Here is a 24,737-nt window from a genome sequence, read left to right as displayed (position 1 = left end):
CGAGTGAAGATTCGCCATTGCTTTGACGTTTAGTTTAATATGTGAAAAGAAGAATTCATATTTATAAAACTTTAGGCAATTTAAAAATATAATTTTTAAAGAACGATTAATAATGCTATTGTACGGTAAGATTAATATTTCATTCAATTTGACCAGCTCCAAAATTATGCCAATTTACATGGGCATATTGTAATTTCGACAATTGGCCATTGACAAATAATAAATTTAGCCTACATAGTCAAGAATGATAATATTTTCTGTTTTAGAATTTCGTAAAATCTTTGATAGATAACGTTTCTTCTTTTTTTTTCTAAATATATTCAGCGATCATTAGGTTTGGCAAGCTCGTCTATCATGCGCATGGAGATAAAAAAAAAAAAATACAGGAGAGACTTTGCAAAATTTAAAGGTCATATTTCGCCGATGACCCTGAGTCACGTTGCATTTTTATTATTTTGAAATCAAGATGGTTATTATACAAGTTTAGCCTACTGTTTACTGTTCTTTTGCTCGGTCTAGAAAAGAATGATGAAAGAAATTTAGGTGATAAATCCGAAATTCTTAAATTACGACGATGATTTCAAAATTATAAACTTAGAGTGGCTCTGACTTAACGGTGAAAGTTTACAGAATGTACCTCTTTATTGTCCATCTCCATAATCATACCAAACACCGAGAATGATTGGGGAGACCTCCCTCCCCCGCCTACATATCTCTAGTAGCAACCCTGTATGAGGATGTAATAACCTCTTCCTAGAGAAAATCTGGTTATTTGAGTAAGCAATATAAATCCCAAAAAAAGTGGGACGAACGGTTATACTTCTAAAAGACATTTTACCGTCTTTAAGCAGCCCCAACAAAAAATAAACGGCCAACATTCTTAGAAAATTATCTAACAAATCAGACCATTGTTGGAGAATTTGAAACGCAATATTCAAACACAGATGGTGCAAAAAAGCAGGATTACTGATTTCTACACTATAGATATTGACAGAGAACACACCACTGCTGATTGTGCTGGAAAAGCAACACTCTGGGTTTGTCTTTCTTTTTCTAGTCGGCCGGTTTCAACTTATTACTAGAAAGTGGTAGGAGCCTACCTTACCACTTAAGTGGAAATTGAGGACTTCAGCCCAGATCGATGAAAATGACATTACATTTTGGAAATCCGTGTACAATTCTTGCCTAGGATCAAAAGGATGGTTTTCGCTAGTAATTGAGCCAGAGGCTACAGTGTGTGAGCTGAAGTGGAGTTTTATAATCTATGTCGGAAAAGATAATCTGAAGTTATGCATTTTAGCTTTTGTTCCATTGAGCCACGTTTCTGCTTTCGACAGGAAAGCTCCGGTCTTGAAGGCAAGCAGACAGGCAGTGGTTTCTAGTAGAAGCTGGACAAAATCGAAGTACTTAAGATGTGCGAAGGTTACCTGGTCTCAGGGCCAAAGAAATTGGAGCTTTCCCTTTGCTCCTTTCTAAGTAGTGATAATAAAAAATTGGCCACAGCAAGAAAATCTACTTTTGAGCCAAGACAGATAAATTTTCCTTTTTTCAACACAAATCAATAGTCTTTGAAGAGCTCATCAAGGTATATGAGTTCCGTTTTTTCCACAAAAAAATTATGGGATAAGTTATGTTAAAATCGTGAGGGATTGACAACTTCAGTGTTGTAGCACGCATTAGAAAATAAAATTTGGTTCTAAGACAACGGAGGGACATGTAACAAACAATTGGCTCTTATGCCATGGTCATCTCTGATATGAGAGGTTGGCATCGTTTGCTAGTTAGTACACCTATTCTTTGCTTCTGAAGCATTTAAGAGTGCAAAAACCTTCTTTTCGTGTCCGCTACAGAGAAGAAAGTGCAAATAAGAATAGACTGTTAGAGCACGGTCACCTTTTTGGTTAAGAGGTTAGATATACTGTTTAAAAATTTTGAGGGGCTGACAGCAACAGAGGGTAGACATTAGTAGGAATGCATCTATTGATCGTGACGGGACTCCATATATGGGCATAGACTCCCTAGGGTAAATGGATTTCCGAGAAATTGATTGCGTAATCGAAGGGGAGAGGATATCCGAGAAATTGATTTACATAATCGATTGGAATTGATCCAAGAAAGGGGAATTTATTCAAGGATTATTGATCTAGTCTAATGAGGTCAAGGTCAATTGATTTGTTGTTTCGAAGGAGAATTATTGATTCAAGAAAGGGGAATTTATTTTTTGTTTCTAAGGGGAATCATTGATTCACGAAAGGGGAATTAAGAAACAAATATGGCTTCTTTGGTCTTAGGTCTGAGGGATAAACGGTCTTTAGGTCAGAGAGATAAATTAATATTCTATTTTTAAATATGGCTTCTTTGATCTATAGTGTCAGGAATTAGAAATGACATCACTTGTTATCTTGGAATTATGCGGGACTCTAAAGAGATAAATTAATATTCTATTTTTTAAATAAGGCTTCTCTGATCTTTAAGTCAGAGAGATAAATTGATATTCTATCGAAACCATAATAGTGTAGCTAGGAACATCTTAGAGATGAAGAGATTAACGCGGGAAATGGCTTACTAGGAATTTCAAATGTGACAGCGCAAGGATGTCAAAACAAAAGGAACACGCAGAAATTACGTTTAGGGATTATTTGGGTGAAATTGTTTTGAGTCATTTTAGAAGATGATTTGGGTGAAACAGTTAGAGACATTTTAGAAGATGATTTTAAATGACGATTTAGAAGATGATTTGAGGGTGAAACTCCGTGGTCGATTTAATACACAAGTTCCGTTTGAACAATGTTGTGAGGTCCCCTACCCAAACCCCAAAGGACCCCCCTACCACAAACCCAAAGGACCCCTCTACCCTAACCCCAAAGGGCCCCCGGGCCCCAAAGGCCCCCCGGCCCCCCCAAATGCCCCCGGGGCCCCACATTTTTTTTAAATACTTTTTTGAATCAATTTGTTTGCATGTCTGGGTTGGTGTTTGCAAGTCCAAGAATTTGTCTTTGTTGGTTTGTATATCTAAAATGCCTGTCTTTCTCTGTTTGATTGTCTGATTCTATCTGTTTGCATGTCTGTGATGGTGTTTGCAAGTCCAAGTATTTGTCTTCGTTGGTTTGTTTATCAAATGTGCCAGTCGTTCTCTGTTTGCCTGTCTGCTTCAATTTTTCTGCACGTCTGGGCAGATGTATCCAAGTCCAAGAAATTATCTATCATGGATTTTATCTCTAAATTTCATGTCGTTCTCTGTTTGAAAGTGTGATTCCATCTGTTTGCATGTCTGGGTTGTTGTTTGCAAGTCCAAGTATTTGTCTTTGTTGGTTTGTATATCTAAAGTGCCTGCTTTCTCGGTTTGCATGTCTGATTCTATTTGTTTGCATGTCTGGGTTGGTGTTTGCAAGTCCAAGTATTTGTCGTTGTTGGTTTGTATATCTAAAGTTCCTGTCTTTCTCTGTTTGCATGTCTGATTCTATTTGTTTGCATGTCTGGGTTGGTGTTTGAAAGTCAAAGTATTTGTCTTTGTTGGTTTGTATATCTAAAGTGCCTGTCTTTCTCTGTTTGAATGTCTGATTCTATTTGTTTGCATGTCTGGGTTGGTGTTTGCAAGTCCAAGTATTTGTCTTTGTTGAATTGTATATCTAAAGTGCCTATCTATCTCTGTTTCCATGTCTGATTCTATTTGTTTACATGTCTGGGTTGGTGTTTGCAAGTCCAAGTATTTGTCTTTGTTGGTTTATATATCTAGAGTGCTTGTCTTTCTCTGTTTGCATGTCTGATTCTATGTGTTTGCATATCTGGGTTGGTGTTTGTAAGTCCAAGTATTTGTCTTTGTTGGTTTATATATCCAAAGTGCCTGTCTTTCTCTGTTTGCATGTCTGATTCTATTTGTTTGCATATCTGGGTTAGTGTTTGCAAGTCCAAGTATTTGTCTTTGTTGGTTTGTGTATCTAAAGTGCCTGTCTCTCTCTGTTTGCATGTCTGATTATATTTGTTTGCATGTCTGGGTTGATGTTTGCAAGTCAAAGTATTTGTCTTTGTTGGTTTGTATATCTAAAGTGACTGTCTTTCTCTTTTTGAATGTCTGATTATATTTGTTTACATGTCAGGGTTGGTGTTTGCAAGTCAAAGTATTTTTCTTTGTTGGTTTGTATATCTAAAGTGCCTGTTTTTCTCTGTTTGCATGTCTGATTATATTTGTTTGAATGTCTGGTTTTGTGTTTTCAAGTGCAATTATTTGTCTTTGTTGGTTTGTATATCTAAAATGCCTGTCTTCCTCTGTTTAAATGTCTGATTCTATTTGTTTTAATGTCTGGGTTTGTGTTTGCATTTCCAAATATTTTTCTTTATTGGTTTTTTATAAATAAATTGCATGTCTTTGTCTTTTTGCATATCTGAATATATTTGTTTGCATTTCCGTGTTGGTGTTTGTAAGTCCAAGTATTTGTCTTTGTTGGTTTGTATATCTAAAGGGCCTGTCTTTCTCTGTTTGCATGTCTGATTCTATTTGTTTGAATATCTGGGTTGGTGTTAGCAAGTCCAAGTATTTGTCTTTGTTGGTTTGTATATCTAAAGTGCCTGTCTTTCTCCGTTTGCATGTCTGATTCTATTTGTTTGCATGTCTGGGTTGGTGTTTGCAAGTCCAAGTATTTGTCTTTGTTGGTTTGTATATCTAAAGTGCCTGTCTCTCTCTGTTTGCATGTCTGATTATATTTGTTTGTATGTCTGGGTTGATGTTTGCAAGTCCAAGTATTTGTCTTTGTTGGTTTGTATATCTAAAGTGCCTGTCTTTCTCTGTTTGCACGTCACCCCTACCCCAACCCCAAAGGGCCCCTTTACCCCAACCCCAAAGGGCCCCCGGGCCCCAAAGGCCCCCCGGCCCCCCAAGTGCCCCCGGGGCCCCACATTTTTTTAAAAATACTTTTTTGAATCAATTTGTTTGCATGTCTGGGTTGGTGTTTTCAAGTCCTACAATTTGTCTATGTTGGTTTGTATATCTAAAATGCCTGTCTTTCTCTGTTTGACTGTCTGATTCTATCTGTTTGCATGTCTGGGTTGGTGTTTGCAAGTCCAAGTATTTGTCATTGTTGGTTTGTATATCTAAAGTGCCTGTCTTTCTCTGTTTGCATGTCTGATTCTTTTTGTTTGCATGTCTGGGTTGGTGTTTACAAGTCCAATTATTTGTCTCTGTTGGTTTGTATATATAAAGTGCCTGTCTTTCTCTGTTTGCATGTCCGATTCTATTTGTTTGCATGTCTGGGTTGGTGTTTGCGGGTCCAAGTATTTATCTTTGTTGGTTTGTATATCTAAAGTGTCTGCTTTCTCGGTTTGCATGTCTGATTCTATTTGTTTGCATGTCTGGGTTGATGTTTGCAAGTCAAAGTATTTGTCTTTGTTGGTTTGTATATCTAAAGTACCTGTCTTTCTCTGTTTGCATGTCTGATTCTATCTGTTTGCATGTCTGGGTTGGTGTTTGCAAGTTAAATTATTTCTCGTTGTTTGTTTTTATATCTAAATTACCTATATTTATCTGTTTGAATTTCTGATTCTATATTTTTAAATCTGTGTGTTATTTTTTGAAATTAAATGAATATGTCTTTGTTGGTTTTTATATATAAATTGACTGTCTTTCTCTTTTTGCATGTCTGATTCTATTTGTTTGCATGTCTGGGTTGGTGTTTGCAAGTCCAAGTATTTGTCTTTGTTGGTTTGTATATCTAAAGTGCTTGTCTTTCTCTGTTTGCATGTCTGATTCTATATGTTTGCATATCTGGGTTGGTGTTTGTAAGTCCAAGTATTTGTCTTTGTTGGTTTATATATCCAAAGTGCCTGTCTTTCTCTGTTTGCATGTCTGATTCTATTTGTTTGCATGTCTGGGTTGGTGTTTGCAAGTCCAAGTATTTGTCTTTGTTGGTTTGTATATCTAAAGTGGCTGTCTTTCTCTGTTTGCACGTCTGATTATATTTGTTTGCATGTCTGGGTTGTTGTTTGCAAGTCCAAGTATGTGTCTTTGTTGGTTTGTCTATCTAAAGTGCCTTTCTTTATCTGATTGCATGTCTGATTCTATTTGTTTGAATGTCTGGGTTGATGTTTGCAAGTCCAAGTATTTGTCTTTGTTGGTTTGTATAACTAAAGTGCCTGTCTTTCTCTGTTTGCATGTCTGATTCTATTTTTTTACATGTTTGGGTTGGTGTTTGCAAGTCCAAGTATTTGTCTTTATTGGTTTTTTATATATAAAGTGCCTGTCTTTCTCTGTTTGAATGTCTGATTCTATTTGTTTGCATGTCTGGGTTGGTGTTTGCAAGTCCAAGTATATGTCTTTGTTGCTTTGTATATCTAAAGTGCCTTTCTTTCTCTGTTTGCATGTCTGATTCTATTTGTTTGCATGTCTGGGTTGGTGTTTGCAAGTCCAAGTATTTGTCTTTGTAGGTTTGTATATCTTAAGTGCTTGTCTTTGTCTGTTTGCATGTCTGATTCTATTTGTTTGCATATCTGGTTTGGTGTTTCTAAGTCAAAGTATTTGTCTTTGTTGTTTTGTATATCTAAAGTGCCTGTCTTTCTCTGTTTGCATGTCTGATTCTATTTGTTTGCATTTCTGGGTTTGTGTTTGCAAGTCCAAGTATTTGTCTTTGTTGGTTTGTATATCTAAAGTGCCTGTCTCTCTCTGTTTGCATGTCTGATTATATTTGTTTGCATGTCTGGGTTTATGTTTGCAAGTCCAAGTATTTGTCATTGTTGGTTTGTATACCTAAAGTGCCTGTCTTTCTCTGTTTGCATGTCTGATTCTATTTTTTTACATGTTTGGGTTGGTGTTTTCCAGTCAAAGTATTTGTGTATTTTGGTTTTGTATATCTACAGTGCCTGTCCTTCTCTGTTTTCGTTTCTCATTCTTTTTTTTTTCATGTCTGGGTTGTTGTTTGTAAATCTAAGTATTTGTCTTTGTTTGTTTGTATATCTAAAGTGCCTGTCTTTCTCTGTTTGCGTGTCTGATTCTATTTGTTTGCATATCTGGGTTTGTGTTTGCAAGTCCAAGTATTGGTCTTTGTTGGTTTGTGTATCTAAAGTGCCTGTCTCTCTCTGTTTGCATGTCTGATTATATTTGTTTGCATGTCTGGGTTGATGTTTGCAAGTCCAAGTATTTGTCTTTGTTGGTTTGTATATCTAAAGTGCCTGTCTTTCTCTGTTTGCACGTCCCCCCCTACCCCAACCCCAAAGGGCCCCTTTACCCCAACCCCAAAGGGCCCCGGGCCCCAAAGGCCACTCAGGCCCCAAAGGCCCCCCGGCCCCCCCAGTGCCCCCGGGGCCCCACATTTTTTTTTAAATACTTTTTTGAATCAATTTGTTTGCATGTCTGGGTTGGTGTTTTCAAGTCCTAGAATTTGTCTATGTTGGTTTGTATATCTAAAATGCCTGTCTTTCTCTGTTTGATTGTCTGATTCTATCTGTTTGCATGTCTGTGTTGGTGTTTGCAAGTCCAAGTATTTGTCATTGTTGCTTTGTATATCTAAAGTGTATGTCTTTCTCTGTTTCCATTTCCGAATCTTTTTGTTTGCATGTATGGGTTGGTGTTTACAAGTCCAAGTATTTATCTTTGATGGTTTGTATATCTAAAGTGCATGTCTTTCTCTGTTTGCATGTCCGATTCTATTTGTTTGCATGTCTGGGTTGGTGTTTGCGGGTCCAAGTATTTATCTTTGTTGGTTTGTATATCTAAAGTGCCTGCTTTCTCGATTTGCATGTCTGATTCTATTTGTTTGCATGTCTGGGTTGGTGTTTGCAAGTCAAAGTATTTGTCTTTGTTGGTTTGTATATCTAAAGTACCTGTCTTTCTCTGTTTGCATGTCTGATTCTATTTGTTTGAATGTCTGGGTTGGTGTTTGCAAGTCAAAGTATTTGTCTTTGTTGGTTTATATAACAAAAGTGAATGTCTATCTCTGTTTGTAAGTCTGATTCTATTTGTTATAATGTATGTTATGATGTTTGAAAGTCAAAGTATTTGTATCTGTTGGTTTTTATATATAAATTTACTATCTTTCTCTGTTTGCATGTCTGATTCTATTTGTTTGCATGTCTGGGTTGGTGTTTGCAAGTCCAAGTATTTGTCTTTGTTGGTTTGTATATCTAAAGTGCTTGTCTTTCTATGTTTGCATGTCTGATTCTATATGTTTGCATATCATGGTTGGAGTTTGCAAGTCCAAGTATTTGTCTTTGTTGGTTTATATATCCAAAGTGCCTGTCTTTCTCTGTTTGCATGTCTGATTCTATTTGTTTGCATATCTGGGTTAGTGTTTGCAAGTCCAAGTATTTGTCTTTGTTGGTTTGTATATCTAAAGTGCCTGTCTCTCTCTGTTTGCATGTCTGATGATATTTGTTTGCATGTCTGGGTTGATGTTTGCAAGTCCAAGTATTTGTCTTTGTTGGTTTGTATATCTAAAGTGCCTGTCTTTCTCTGTTTGCACGTCTGATTCTATTTGTTTGCATGTCTGGGTTGGTGTTTGCAAGTCCAAGTATTTGTCTTTGTTGGTTTGTATATCTAAAGTGCCTGTCTTTCTCTGTTTGCATGTCTGATTATATTTGTTTGCATGTCTGGGTTTATGTTTGCAAGTGCAAGTATTTATCATTGTTGGTTTGAATATCTAAAGTTCCTGTCTTTCTCTGTTTGCCTGTCTGATTCTATTTTTTTACATGTCTGGGTTGGTGTTTGCAAGTCCAAGTATTTGTCTTTATTGGTTTTGTATATCTAAAGTGCCTGTCTTTCTCTGTTTGCATGTCTGGGTTGATGTTTGCAAGTCCAAGTATTTGTCTTTGTTGGTTTGTATATCTAAAGGGCCTGTCTCTCTCTGTTTGCATGTCTGATTCTATTTGTTTGCAAGTCTGGGTTGGTGTTTGCAAGTCTAAGTATTTGTCTTTGTTGGTTTGTATATCTAAAGTGCTTGTCTTTGTCTGTTTGCATGTCTGATTCTATTTGTTTGCATATCTGGTTTGGTGTTTAAAAGTCCAAGTATTTGTCTTTGCTGTTTTGTATATCCAAAGTGCCTGTCTGTCTCCGTTTTCATGTCTGATTCTATTTGTATGCATGTATGGGTTAGTGTTTGCAAGTCCAAGTATTTGTCTTTATTTGTTTGTATATCTAAAGTGCCTGTCTTTCTCTGTTTGCATGTCTGATGATATTTGTTTGCATGTCTGGGTTGATGTTTGCAAGTCCAAGTATTTGTCATTGTTCGTTTTGTATATCTAAAGTGCCTGTCTTTCTCTGTTTGCATGTCTGATTCTATTTTTTTACATGTTTGGGTTGGTGTTTGCAAGTCCAAGTATTTGTGTATGTTGGTTTTGTATATCTGAAGTGCCTGTCCTTCTCTGTTTGCATGTCTGATTCTATTTGTTTGCATTTATGGGTTGGTGTTTGTAAGTCAAAGAATTTGTCTTTGTTGGTTTGTATATCTAAAGTGCCTTTCTTTCTCTGTTTTCATGTCTGATTCTATTTGTTTTCATATCTGGGTTAGTGTTTGCAAGTCCAAGTATTTGTCTTTGTTGGTTTGTGTATCTAAAGTGCCTGTCTCTCTCTGTTTGCATGTCTGATTATATTTGTTTGCATGTCTGGGTTGATGTTTGCAAGTCCAAGTATTTGTCTTTGTTGGTTTGTATATCTAAAGTGCCTGTCTTTCTCTGTTTGCACGTCCCCCCCCCTACCCCAGCCCTAAAGGGCCCCGTTACCCCAACCCCAAAGGGCCCCCGGGCCCCAAAGGGCAACGGGCCCCAAAGGCCCCCCCCAAAAGTGCCCCCGGGGCCCCACATTTTTTTTAAATACTTTTTTGAATCAATTTGTTTGCATGTCTGGGTTAGTGTTTCCAAGTCCTAGAATTTTTCTTTGTTGGTTTGTATATCTAAAACGCCTGTCTTTCACTGTTTGATTGTCTGATTCTATCTGTTTGCATGTCTGTGTTGGTGTTTGCAAGTCCAAGTATTTATCATTGTTGTTTTTTATATCTAAAGTGCCTGTCTTTCTCTGTTTGCATGTCTGATTTTATTTGTTTGCATGTCTGGGTTGGTGTTTACAAGTCCAAGTATTTGTCTTTGTTGGTTTGTATATCTAAAGAGCCTGCTTTCTCGGTTTGCATGTCTGATTCTATTTGTTTGCATGTCTGGGTTGATGTTTGAAAGTCCAAGTATTTGTCTTTGATGGTTTGTATATATAGAGTACCTATCTATCGCTGTTTTTTTATCTGATTCTACTTGTTTGCATGTCTTGGATATTTTTTGCAAGTCCAAATATCAGTTGATGCTGGTTTGTATATATACATTACATGTCTTTCTCTTTTCATTGGTCTGATTCTTTTTGTTTGCATGTATGTATAGGTGTTTGCAAGTCAAAGTATTTGTCTTTGTTGGTTTTGTATATCTAAAGTGCCTGTCTTTCTCTGTTTGCATGTCTGGGTTGATATTTGCTAGTCCAAGTGTTTGTCTTGTTGGTTTGTATATCTAAAGGGCCTGTCTTTCTTTGTTTGCATGTCTGATTCTATTTGTTTGCATATCTGGGTTGGTGTTTGCAAGTCTAAGTATTTGTCTTTGTTGGTTTGTATATCTAAAGTGCCTTTCTTTCTCTGTTTGCATGTCTGATTCTATTTGTTTGCATATCTGGGTTAGTGTTTGCAAGTCCAAGTATTTGTCTTTGTTGGTTTGTATATCTAAAGTGCCTGTCTCTCTCTGTTTGCATGTCTGATTATATTTGTTTGCATGTCTGAGTTGATGTTTACAAGTCCAAGTATTTGTCTTTGTTGGTTTGTATATCTAAAGTGCCTGTCTTTCTCTGTTTGCACGTCCCCCCCTACCCCAACCCCAAAGGGCCCCTTTACCCAACCCCAAAGGGCCCCGGGCCCCAAAGGCCCCCCGCCCCCCCTCAAAAAGTGCCCCCGGGGCCCCACATTTTTTTTAAATACTTTTTTGAATAAATTTGTTTGCATGTCTGGGTTGGTGTTTCCAAGTCCTAGAATTTGTCTTTGTTGGTTTGTATATCTAAAACGCCTGTCTTTCTCTGTTTGATTGTCTGATTCTATCTGTTTGCATGTCTGTGTTGGTGTTTGCAAGTCCAAGTATTTGTCATTGTTGGTTTGTATATCTAAAGTGCCTGTCTTTCTCTGTTTGCATGTCTGATTCTATTTGTTTGCATGTCTGGGTTGGTGTTTACAAGTCCAAGTATTTGTCTTTGTTGGTTTGTATATCTAAAGAGCCTGCTTTCTCGGTTTGCATGTCTGATTCTATTTGTTTGCATGTCTGGGTTGGTGTTTGCAAGTCCAAGTATATTTCCTTGTTGGTTTGTATATATAAATTGCCTATCTTTCTCTGTTTGCATGTCTGATTCTATTTTTTTGCATGTCTGGGTTGATGTTTGCACGTCCAAGTATTTGTCTTTTTTGGTTTGTATATCTAAAGTGCTTGTCTTTCTCTGTTTGCATATCTGGGTTGGTGTTTGCAAGTCCAAGTATTTGTCTTTGTTGGTTTGTATATCTAAAGTGCCTGTCTTTCTCTGTTTGCACGTCTGATTCTATGTGTTTGCATGTCTGGGTTTATGTTTGCAAGTCCAAGAATTTGTCTTTGTCGGTTTGTATATCTAAAGTGCTTGTCTTTGTCTGATTGCATGTCTGATTCTATATGTTTGCATATCTGGGTTGTTGTTTGCAAGTCCAAGTATTTGTCTTTGTTGGTTTTTATATCTAAAGTGCCTGTCTTTCTCTGTTGGCAGGTCTTTTTGTATATGTTTTAATGTCTGGGTTGGTGTTTGCAAGTCCAAGTATTGGTCTTTGTTGGTTTTTATATCTAAAGTGCCTGTCTTTCTCTGTTCGCATGTCTGATTCTATTTGTTTGCATGTCTGGGTGGGTGTTTGCAAGTGAAAGTATTTGTCATTGTTGGTTTGTATACCTAAAGTGCCTGTCTTTCTCTGTTTGCATGTCTGATTCTATTTTTTTACATGTTTGGGTTGGTGTTTGCAAGTCCAAGTATTTTTCTTTTTTGGTTTTGTATATATAAAGTGCCTGTCTTTCTCTGTTTGCATGTCTGATTCTATTTTTTTGCATGTCTGGGTTGATGTTTCCAAGTCCAAGTATTTGTCTTTGTTGGTTTGTATATCTAAAGGGCGTGTCTTTCTCTTTTTGAATGTCTGATTCTATTTGTTTGCATGTCTGGGTTGGTGTTTGCAAGTCCAAGTATTTGTCCTTGTTGGTGTGTATATCTTAAGGGCATGTCTTTGTCTGTTTGCATGTCTGATTCTATTTGTTTGCATATCTGGATTGGTGTTTATAAGTCCAAGTATTTGTCTTTGTTGGTTTGTATATCTAAAGTACCTGTCCTTCTCTGTTTGCATGTCTGCTTATATTTGTTTGCATGTCTGGGTTAGTGTTTGCAAGTACAAGTATTTGTCTTTGTTGGTTTGTATATCTAAAGTGCCTGTCTTTCTCTGTTTGCATGTCTGATTATATTTGTTTGCATGTCTGGGTTTATGTTTGCAAGTCCAAGTATTTGTCATTGTTGGTTTGTATATCTAAAGTTCTTGTCTTTCTCTGTTTACATGTCTGATTCTATTTTTTTACATGTTTGGGTTGGTGTTTGCAAGTCCAAGTATTTGTCTTTGTTGGTTTTGTATATCTAAAGTGCCTGTCTTTCTCTGTTTGCATGTCTGATTCTATTTGTTTGCATGTCTGGGTTGGTGTTTGTAAATCCAAGTATTTGTCTTTGTTGGTTTGTATATCTAAAGTGCCTGTCTTTCTCTGTTTGCATGTCTGATTCTATTTGTTTGCATGTCTGGGTTAGTGTTTGCAAGTCCAAGTATTTGTCTTTGTTGGCTTGTATATCTAAAGTGCCTGTCTTTCTCTGTTTGCATGTCTGATTATATTTGTTTGCATGTCTGGGTTGATGTTTACAAGTCCAAGTATTTGTCTTTGTTGGTTTGTATATCTAAAGTGCTTGTCTTTCTCTGTTTGCACGTCCCCCCCAACCCCAACCCCAAAAGGCCCCTTTACCCCAACCCCAAAGGGCGCCCGGGCCCCAAAGGCCAGTCGGGCCCCAAAGGCCCCCCCAAAAGTGCCCCCGGGCCCCACATTTTTTTTAAATACTTTTTTGAATCAATTTGTTTGCATGTCTGGGTTAGTGTTTCCAAGTCCTAGAATTTGTCTTTGTTGGTTTGTATATCTAAAACGCCTGTCTTTCACTGTTTGATTGTCTGATTCTATCTGTTTGCATGTCTGGGCTGGTGTTTGCAAGTCCAAGTATTTATCATTGTTGGTTTGTATATCTAAAGTGCCTGTCTTTCTCTGTTTGCACGTCTGATTCTATTTGTTTGCATGTCTGGGTTGGTGTTTGCAAGTCCAAGTATTTGTCTTTGTTGGTTTGTATATCTAAAGTGCCTGCTTTCTCGGTTTGCATGTCTGTTTCTATCTGTTTGCAAGTCTGGTTTGTTTTTCTAAAGTCATTTAATCCCTATTTGATATTAGATATATTTAGAGTGACGGTCTTTCTCTGTTTTCACGTCTGATTCTACTTGTTTAAAGTGCTCGACGGGTGTTTTCAAGTCAAAGTATCTGTCGATGTTTGTATGTTTAAATAAATTAATTCTATTTCTCTTTTTGCATGTCTGATTCTATTTGTTTGCATGTCTGGATAGGTGTTTGCAAGTCCAAGTATTTGTCTTTGTTGGTTTTGTATATCTAAAGTGCCTGTCTTGCTCTGTTTGCATGTTTGATTCTATTTGTTTGCATGTCTGGGTTGATGTTTGCAAGTCCAAGTATTTGTCTTTGTTGGTTTGTATATCAAAAGGGCCTGTCTTTCTTTGTTTACATGTCTGATTCTATTTGTTTGCATATCTGGGTTGGTGTTTGTATGTCCAAGTATTTGTCTTTGTTGGTTTGTATATCTAAAGTGCCTGTCTTTCTCTGTTTGCATGTCTGATTCTATTTGTTTGCATATCCGGGTTAGTGTTTGCAAGTCCAAGTATTTGTCTTTGTTGGTTAGTATATCTAAAGTGCCTGTCTCTCTCTGTTTGCATGTCTGATTATATTTGTTTGCATGTCTGGGTTGATGTTTACAAGTCCAAGTATTTGTCTTTGTTGGTTTGTATATCTAAAGTGCCTGTCTTTCTCTGTTTGCACGTCCCCCCCCTACCCCAACCCCAAAGGGCCCCTTTACCCCAACCCCAAAGCGCCCCCGGGCCCCAAAGGTCCCCTGCCCCCCAAAGGGCCCCCGGGCCCCATATTTGTTTTAAATACTTTTTGAATCAATTTTTTTGCATGTCTGGGTTGGTGTTTCCAAGTCCAAGAATTTTTCTTTGTTGGTTTGTATATCTAAAACGCCTGTCTTTCTCTGTTTGATTGTCTGATTCTATCTGTTTGCATGTCTGGGTTGGTGTTTGCAAGTCCAAGTATTTGTCATTGTTGGTTTGTATATCTAAAGTGCCTGTCTTTCTCTGTTTGCATGTCTGATTTTATTTGTTTGCATGTCTGGGTTGGTGTTTAAAAGTCCAAGTATTTGTCTTTGTTGGTTTGTATATCTAAAGTGCATGATTTCTCGGTTTGCATGTCTGATTCTATTTGTTTGCATGTCCGGGTTGATGTTTGCAAGTCCAAGTATTTGTCTTTGTTGGTTTGTATATCTAAAGTGCCTATCTTTCTCTGTTTGCATGTCTGATTCTATTTGTTTGCATGTCTGGGTTGGTGTTTGCAAGTCCAAGTATTTGTCTTTTCTGGTTTGTATATCTAAAGTGCTTGTCTTTCTCTGTTTGCATCTCTGGGTTGGTGTTCTGCAAGTCCAAGCATTTGTCTTTGTTGTTTTGTATATCAAAAGTGCCTGTCGTTCTCTGTTTGCATGTCTGATTCTATTTGTTTGCATGTCTGGTTTGATTTTTGCAAGTCCAAGTATTTGTCTTTATTTGTTTTTATCTCATATTTGGCTTTCTTTATATTTTATCATGTCTAATTCTTTTTGTGTGCTGGTCAGTTCTTGTGTTTGCGATTCTAGTTATCTTTTTTGTTTCTATGTCTATCTAATTGGCTTTTATGTACCTGAGTGAATGGCTTTGTATATTCGTTTGCAATTCAGAGGTGATTTTTGAAAGTCAAATAATTTGTCTTTGATGGTTTGTATACATAAAGTGCCTGTCTTTCTCTGTTTACATGTCTGATTCTATTTGTTTGCATGTCTGGGTTGATGTTTGCAAGTCCAAGTATTTGTCTTTGTTGGTTTGTATATCTAAAGGGCTTGTCTTTCTCTTTTTGAATGTCTGATTCTATTTGTTTGCATGTCTGGGTTGATGTTTGCAAGTCAAAGTATTTGTCTTTGTTGGTTTGTATATCTAAAGTGCATGTCTTTCTCTGTTTGCATGTCTGATTATATTTGTTTGCAAGTCTGGGTTGGTGTTTGCAAGTCCAAGTATTTGTCCTTGTTGCTTTGTATATCTAAAGGGCCTGTCTTTCTCTGTTTGCATGTCTGATTCTATTTGTTTGCATGTCTGGATTGGTGTTTGCAAGTTCAAGTATTTTTCTTTGTTGGTTTGTATATCTAAAGTGCCTTTCTTTCTCTGGTTGCATGTCTGATTCTATTTGTTTACATGTCTGGGTTGGTGTTTGCAAGTCCAAGTATTTGTCTTTGTTGGTTTGTATATGTAAAGGGCCTGTCTTTCTCTGTTTGCATGTCTGATTCTATTTGTTTGCATGTCTGGGTTGATGTTTGCAAGTCAAAGTATTTGTCTTTGTTGGTTTGTATAACTAAAGTGCCTGTCTTTCTCTGTTTTCATGTCTGATTCTATTTGTTTACATGTTTGGGTTGGTGTTTGCAAGTCCAAGTATTTGTCTTTGTTGGTTTTGTATATCTAAAGTGCCTGTCTTTCTCTGTTTGCATGTCTGATTCTATTTGTTTGCATATCTGGGTTGATGTTTGCAAGTCCAAGTATTTGTCTTTGTTGGTCTGTATATCTAAAGTGCCTGTCTTTCTCTGTTTGCATGTCTGATTCTATTTGTGTGCATGTCTGGGTTGATGTTTGCAAGTCAAAGTATTTGGCTTTGTTGTTTTTTATATCTAAAGTTCCTGTCTTTCTCTGTTTGCATGTCTGATTATATTTGTTTGAAAGTCTGGGTTGGTGTTTGCAAGTCCAAGTATTTGTCCTTGTTGCTTTGTATATCTAAAGGGCCTGTCTTTCTCTGTTTGCATGTCTGATTCTATTTGTTTGCATGTCTGGGTTGGTGTTTGCAAGTTCAAGTATTTGTCTTTGTTGGTTTGTATATCTAAAGTGCCTTTCTTTCTCTGGTTGCATGTCTCATTCTATTTGTTTACATATCTGGGTTGGTGTTTGCAAGTCAAAGTATTTGTCTTTGTTGGTTTGTATATCTAAAGTGCCTGTCTTTCTCTGTTTGCATGTCTGATTCTATTTGTTTGCATGTCTGGGTAGGTGTTTGCAAGTCCAAGTATTTGTCTTTGTTGGTTTTTATATCTAAAGTGCCTGTTTTTCTCTATTTGCATGTCTCATTCTATTTGTTTGCATGTCTGGGTTGATGTTTGCTAGTCCAAGTATTTCTCTTGTTGGTTTGTATATCTAAAGTGCCTGTCTTTCTCTGTTTGCATGTCTGATTCTATTTGTTTGCATGTCTGGGTTGGTGTTTGCAAGTCCAAGTCTTTGTCTTTGTTGGTTTGTATATCTAAAGTTCCTGTCTTTCTCTGTTTTCAAGTCTGATTCAATTTGTTTGCGTGTCTGGGTTGGTGTTTGCACGTCCAAGTATTTGTCTTTGTTGGTTTGTATATCTGAAGTGCCTCTTTTTCTCTGTTTGCATGTCTGATTCTATTTGTTTGCATGTCTGGGTTGGTGTTTGCAATTCCAAGTATTTGTCTTTGTTGGTTTGTATATCTAAAGTGCATGTCTTTCTCTGTATGTATGTCTGATTCTATTTGTTTGCATGTCTGGGTTGGTGTTTGCAAGTCCAACTATTTGTGTTTGTTGGTTTGCATATCTAAAGTGCCTGTCTTTCTCTCTTTGCATGTCTGATTCTTTTTGTTTGCATGTCTGGGATGGTGTTTGCAAGTCCAAGTATTTGTCTTTTTTGGTTTGTATATCTAAAGTGCATGTCTTTCTCTGTTTGCATGTCTGATTCTATTTGTTTGCATGTCTGGATAGGTGTTTGCAACTCCAAGTATTTGTCTTTGTTGGTTTGTATATCTAAAGAGCCTGTCTTTCTCTGTTTGCTTTTCTGATTCTATTTGTTTGCATGTCTGGGTTGGTGTTTGCAAGTCCAAGTATTTGTCTTTGTTGGTTTGTATATCTAAAGTGCATGTCTTTCTCTGTTTACATGTCTGATTCTATTTGTTTGCATGTCTGGGTAGGTGTTTGCAAGTCCAAGTATTTGTCTTTGTTGGTTTATATATCTAAGGTGCCTGTCTTTCTCTGTTTGCATGTCTGATTCTATTTGTTTGCAGGTCAGGGTTGGTGTTTGCAAGTCCAAGTATTTGTCTTTGTTGCTTTGAATGTCTAAAGTGTCTGTCTTTCTCTGTTTGCATGTCTGATTCTATTTGTTTGCATGTCTGGGTTGGTGTTTACAAGTCCAAGTATTTGTCTTAGTTGGTTTGTATATCTAAAGTTCTTGTCTTTCTCTGTTTGCATGTCTGATTTTATTTGTTTGCATGTCTGGGTAGGTGTTTGCAAGTCCAAGTATTTGTCTTTGTTGGTTTGTATATCTAAAGTGCCTGTCTTTCTCTGTTTGCGTGTCTGATTCTATTTGTTTGCATGTCTGGGCTGTTGTTTGCAAGTCCAAGAATTTGTCTTTGTTGGTTTGAATGTCTAAAGTATCTGTCTTTCTCTGTTTGTGTGTCTGATTCTATTTTTTTACATGTCTGGGTAGGTGTTTGCAAGTCCGAGTATTTGTCTTTGTTGGTTTGAATGTTTAAAGTTTCTGTCTTTCTCTGTTTGTGTGTCTGATTCTATTTGTTTGCATGCCTGGGTTGGTGTTTGCATGTCCAAGTATTTGTCTGGATTATTTCAGATTCTATTTGTTTGCATGTCTGGGTTGGTGTTTGCAAGTCCAAGAATTTGTCTTTATTGGTTTGAATATCAAAAGTATCTGTCTTTCTCTGTTTGTGTGTCTGATTCTATTTGTTTACATGTCTGGGTAGGTGTTTGCAAGTCTGAGTATTTGTCTTTGTTGGTTTGTATATCTAAAGTGCCTGTCTTTCTCTGTTTGCATGTCTGATTCTATTTGTTTGCATGTCTGGGTTGGTGTTTACAAGTCCAAGTATTTGTCTTTGTTGGTTTATATATCTAAAGTGCATGTCTTTCTCTGTTTACATTTCTGATTCTAATTGTTTGCATGTCTGGGTAGGTGTTTGCAAGTCCAAGTATTTGTCTTTGTTGGTTTGTATATCTAAAGTGCCTGTCTTTCTCTTTTTGCGTGTCTGATTCTATTTGTTTGCATGTCTGGGCTGTTGTTTGCAAGCCCAAGAATTTGTCTTTCTTGGTTTGATTGTCTAAAGTATCTGTCTTTCTCTGTTTGTGTGTCTGATTCTATTTTTTTGCATGTCTGGATTGGTGTTTGCAAGTCTGAGTATTTGTCTTTGTTGGTTTGAATGTCTAAAGTGTCTGTCTTTCTCTGTTTGTGTGTCTGATTCCATTTGTTTGAATGTTTGTGTTGGTGTTCGCATGTCCAAGTATTTGTCTGTATTATTTCAGATTCTATTTGTTTGCATGTCTGGGCTGTTGTTTGCAAGTCCAAGAATTTGTCTTTATTGGTTTGAATGTCTAAAGTATCTGTCTTTCTCTGTTTGTGTGTCTGATTCTATTTTTTTACATGTCTGGGTTGGTGTTTGCAAGTCTGAGTATTTGTCTTTGTTGGTTTGAATCTCTAAAGTGTCTGTCTTTCTCTGTTTGTGTGTCTGATTCCATTTGTTTGCATGTCTGGGTTGGTGTTTGCATGTCCAAGTATTTGTCTGGATTATTTCAGTACTGTTTTATCGTGCTTTACCATGCCACTGTTACATTCTGAAGATGTTTCTAAATTCATTTTGGATTTTTTTTTATTGAAGTGTAAGAATCAGGTTAGGTTAGGTTTTTAGAAGAAGCGTAAAACGTTCAATTTCTCTTCTGAATTTTCTTAAAGAAAAGAAAAAAGGTATATTCCAATTCTAATTTTTACAAAGAAAATAATAAATCTCCGACCTTTTAATAAACATTCTAAGCGTTTGACATGCTAACATATCCTAAAATAATGGAAATATAACAAAGTAATGTATAATATATTTTTAATGAAATGACAACATGTAGCATATTAACACAAAAATATGTTTCAGATATTATTATACATTATTAACATCGTTGAACAACGTTGGACATTTTGAATCTGTTCCATAAAATAATTTATCATGTTCTCTTTTGATACTAGAGTTATTCACTTCTCTTAGTTCATAACTAGTAAAATAATCATTCATCCATTTTGTGTCATATACAATTTTTACAGGAGTGTCACCTACTGACTCAATCTCCATTTCTTCTTTAGTATTATTTGATTCATTGACTATATAATCTATAGTAGTAATAATGCTCACTTATGCTTCATTTTCCATCAATTTATCTTTATAAACATTGATGATATTGTATGCCAATGCCCTTTTTATTTTCCCAGTGATTTCACTGTCTATTCTCACACTGTGTTTACACAGGTAACAGTTCTGGCAGGTAGCCATGATGATGTATGACATTAGTGCAGCAGTTGGCCTTTCTTTTCCTCTTTGCTTTCATTTGAATAGTAATACCAGAACGATGAAAATAGGATCTAACAACAGGTAACGTGTTACCAGAACCATTAGCAAGAAGATGCCCATCTTCATCAACTATTATTTTTATGTTGGCATTCTCCTTTAGCACTATCATCTCTGATGATCTCACTCTCGCAAATCCACCTTGGGCAATGTTGAATGGTTTCGATAGTCCAAAGAAATTTAGCTTTACACTATCATGACAATGCACACATACATTTCCAATAAGATCTCCATTAATGCTTGTCTCATTGTTTAAATAACTATCTATGTCGGCATTCAACACGACGATGATTTTATCGTGTGTCGCTGAATCGTTTCTTTCGCTGAATAATTCATTTTCACTTTTTTTCTAAGAATGATACAAGGGGTTTATCCTGCCAAAGTGTGAAGATTACTGATTTAATACCTATATTTAACTATATTTAACCAACCATAGAGTATAATTGATAAAGCCATATAAATAAATATTAATAAATAAATAGAAACATTTTTCCATGTTTAAGTTAGGTTGAATTAGGTTAGCTTATCATGAGCCCCCCCCCCCCCAAAGGTCCCCTGGGCCCCCCAAGGGCCTTTCCCACTACATAGAAATACAAAAACCATAGGTTAGATTAGGTTAGGTTAGGTTAAGTTAGGTTAGGTTAGCCTACGTACGCGCGCGTACGTAGGCTAACCTAACCTAACTTAACCTAACCTAATCTAGCCTAACCTAACCTAACGTAATCTAACCTATGGTTTTTGTATTTCTATGTAGTGGGAAAGGGAGGTGAATTGGAGGGAGGGGGCTCTTTGGAGCCCGGGGGCCCTTGGGGGCCCATGGGACTTTTGGGGGGGGGGCTCATGATAAGCTAACCTATCCTAACCTAACTTAAACATGGAGAAATGTTTCTATTTATTTATTAACATTTATTTATATGGCTGCATCAATAATACTCTATGGTTGGTCATAGACACTATGCGGCTGTCTCAGTGATGCTCTATGGCGGGTTATCGACACTACCTAGTTAAATGTAGGTAATAAATCAGTAATCTTCACACTTTGGCAGGATAAACCCCTTGTATCATTCTTAGAAAAAAAGTGAAAATGAATTATTCAGAGAAAGTGTGTACACACGATAAAATCATCGTCGTGTTGAATGCTGACATAGATCGTTATTTAAACTATGAGACAAGCATTAATGGAGATCTTATTGGAAATGTATGTGTGCGTTGTCTTGATAGTGAAAAGCTAAATTTCTTTGGACTATCGAAACCATTCAACATTGCTCAAGGTGGATATGCGAGAGTGAAAGCACCAGAGATGATATTGCTAAAGGAGAATGCCAACTTAAAAATAATAGTTGATGAAGATGGTCATCTTCTTGCTAATGGTTCTGGTAACACGTTAGCTATTGATAGATCCTATTCCCATCGTTCTGGTATTACTATTCAAATGAAAGCAAAGAGGAAAAGAAAGGCCTACTGCTGCACTAGTGTAATAAATCATATCATGGCTACCTGCCAGAACTGTTACCTATGTAAACGCAGTGTGAGAATAGACAGTGACATCGCTGGCAAAATAAAAAGGGCATTGGCATACAATATCATCAATGATTATAAAGATAAATTGATGGAAAATGAAGCATTAGTCAGCATTATTACAACTATAGATCATATAGTCAATGAATCAAATAATACTAAAGAAGAAATGCAGATTGAGCCAGTAGGTGACACTCCTGTAAAAATTGTATATGACACAAAATGGATGAATGATTATTCTACTGTTTATAAACTAAGAGAAGTGAGTAACTCTAGTATCAAAAGAGAACATGATAAATTATTTTATGGAACAGATTCAAAATGTCCAACGTTGTTCAACGATGTTAATAATGTATAATAATATCTGAATCATATTTTTATGTTAATATGCTACATGTTGTTATTTCATTAAAAATATATTATACATTACTTTGTTATATTTCCATTATTTTAGGATATGTTAGCATGTCAAACGCTTAAAATGTTTATTAAAAGGTCGGAGATTTTTTATTTTCTTCAGAAAAAATTAGAATTGGACTATAGCTTTTTTCTTTTCTTTAAGAAAATTCAGAAAAGAACTTGAACGTTTTGCGCTTCTTCAAAAAACCTAACCTAACCTGACTCTTACACTTCAATAAAAAAAATCCAAAATGAACTTAGAAACATCTTCAGAATGTAACAGTGGCATGATAAAGCACGATAAAACACTACTGAAATAATCCAGACAAATACTTGGACATGCAAACACCAACCCAGACATGCAAACAAATGGAATCAGACACACAAACAGAGAAAGACAGACACTTTAGACATTCAAACCAACAAAGACAGATTCTCAGACTTACAAACACCAACCCAGACATGTAAACAAATAGAATCAGACACACAAACAGAGAAAGACAGATACTTTTGACATTCAAACCAAGAAAGACAAATACTTGGACTTGCAAACACCAGCTCAGACATGCAAAAAAATAGAATCAGACACGCAAAAAGAGAAATACAGGCACTTTAGATATACAAACCAACAAAGACAAATACTTGGACTTGCAAACACCAACCCAGACATGCAAACAGATAGAATCAGACATGTAAACAGAGAAAGACATGCACTTTAGATATATAAACCAACAAAGACAAATACTTGGACTTGCAAACACCAACCCAGACATGCAAACAAATAGAATCAGACATGCAAACAAAGAAAGACAGACACTTTAGACATTCAAACCAACAAAGACAAATACTTGGACTTGCAAACACCAACCCAGACATGCAAACAAAAAGAATCAGACATGTAAACAGAGAAAGACAATCACTTTAGATATACAAACCAACAAAAACAAATACTTGGACTTGCAAACACCAATCCCAGATAAGCAAACAAATTGAATCAGAGATGCAAACAGATAAAGACAGGCACTTTAGATATACAAACCAACAAAGACAAATACTTGGACTTGCAAACACCTTTCCAGACATGCAAACAAATAGAATCAGACATGTAAACAGAGAAAGGCATGCACTTTAGATATACAAACCAACAAAGACAGATACGAGTACTTGCAACACACCAACCCATGAACGCAAACAAAAAGATTCAGACATGCAAAGAGTGAAAGACAGACAGTTTAGATAATCAAACCAACAAAGACATATATTTTGACCTGCAAACACTAACCCAGACATGCAAACAAATAGAATCAGACATACATACAGAGAATGACAGGCACTTTAGATATACAAACCAACAACTACAAATACTTGGACTTGCAAACACCAACCCAGACATGCAAAAAAATAGAATCAGACATGTAAACAGAGAAAGACAGACACTTTAAATATACAAACCAACAACGACAAATACTTGGACTTGCAAACACCAACCCAGACATGCAAACGAATAGAATCAGACATGCAAACAGAGAAAGGCAGGCACTTTAGATATACAAACCAACAAAGACAAATACTTGGACTTGCAAACACCAACCCAGACATGCAAACAAATAGAATCAGACATACAAACAGAGAAAGACAGGCACTTTAGATAAACAAACCAACAAAGACAAATACTTGGACTTGCAAACACCAACCCAGACATACAAACAAATAGAATCAGACATGGAAACAGAGAAAGACAGGCACTTTAGATATACAAACCAACAAGAGAAATACTTTGACTAGCAAACATCAACCCAGACATGCAAACAAATAGAATCAGACATGCAAACAGAGAAAGAGAGGCACTTTAGATATACAAACCAACAAAGACATATACTTGGACCTGCAAACACCAACCCAGACATGCAAACAAATAATATCAGACATGCAAACAGAGAAAGACAGGCACTGTAGATATACAAACCAACAAAGACAAATATTTGGACTTGCAAACACCAACCCAGACATGCAAACAAATAGAATCAGACATACATACAGAGAAAGACATGCACTTTAGATAGACAAACCAACAAAGACAAATACTTGGACTTGCAAACACCAACCCAGACATGCAAACAAATAGAATCAGACATGCAAACAGAGAAAGACAGACACTTTAGATATACAAACCAACAACGACAAATACTTCGACTTGCAAACACCAACCCAGACTTGAAAACAAATAGAATCAGATATGCAAACAGAGAAAGACAGGCACTTTAGATAAACAAACCAACAAAGACAAATACTTGGACTTGCAAACACCAACCCAGACATGCAAACAAATAGAATCAGACATGCAAACAGAGAAAGACAGGCACTTTAGATATACAAACCAACAAGACAAATACTTGTACTAGCAAACATCAACCCAGACATTCAAACAAATAGAATCAGACACGCATACAGAGAAAGAGAGGCACTTTAGATATACAAACCAACAAAGACAAATACTTGGACATGCAAACACCAACCCAGACATGCAAACAAATAATATCAGACATGCAAACAGAGAAAGACAGGCACTTTAGATATACAAAGCAAAAAAGACATATACTTTGACTTGCAAACAGCAACCCAGTCGTGAAAACAAATATAATCAGACATGCAAACAGAGAAAGACAGGCACTTTAGATATACAAAACAACAAAGACAAATAATTTGACTTGCAAACACCAAACCAGACATGCAAACAAATAGAATCAGACATGCAAACAGAGAAAAACAAGCCCTTTAGATATACAAACCAACAAATAAAAATACTTGGACTTGGAAACAACAAACAAGACAAGCAAAAAAATAGAATCAGACCAGCAAACAGAGAAAGACAGACAGTTTATATATACAAAAAAACAAATACAGATACTTGGATTTGCAAACGTCAACCCAGAAATGCAAACAAATAAAATCAGACATGCAAACAGAGAAAGACAGGCACTTTAGATATACAAACCAACAAAGACAAATACTTGGACTTACAAACACCAACCCAGACATGCAAACAAATAGA

General features: G+C 36.4%; 1 protein-coding gene across 2 annotated transcripts in view; it reads right to left on the bottom strand.

Annotated features, from left to right (window-relative positions):
• Positions 1 to 24,737, bottom strand: part of LOC148946522 (cytochrome P450 4C1-like) — a 175,963-nt gene that overhangs the window by 71,875 nt on the left and 79,351 nt on the right. The window lies entirely within an intron of this gene.

The sequence above is a fragment of the Artemia sp. Qi Xiang Cuo genome, chromosome 11, assembly GCF_049724085.1.
Source record: "Artemia sp. Qi Xiang Cuo chromosome 11, ASM4972408v1, whole genome shotgun sequence".
NCBI classification, from domain to species: Eukaryota; Metazoa; Arthropoda; class Branchiopoda; order Anostraca; family Artemiidae; genus Artemia; species Artemia sp. Qi Xiang Cuo.
This window is presented reverse-complemented; position numbering and strand designations above follow the sequence as displayed.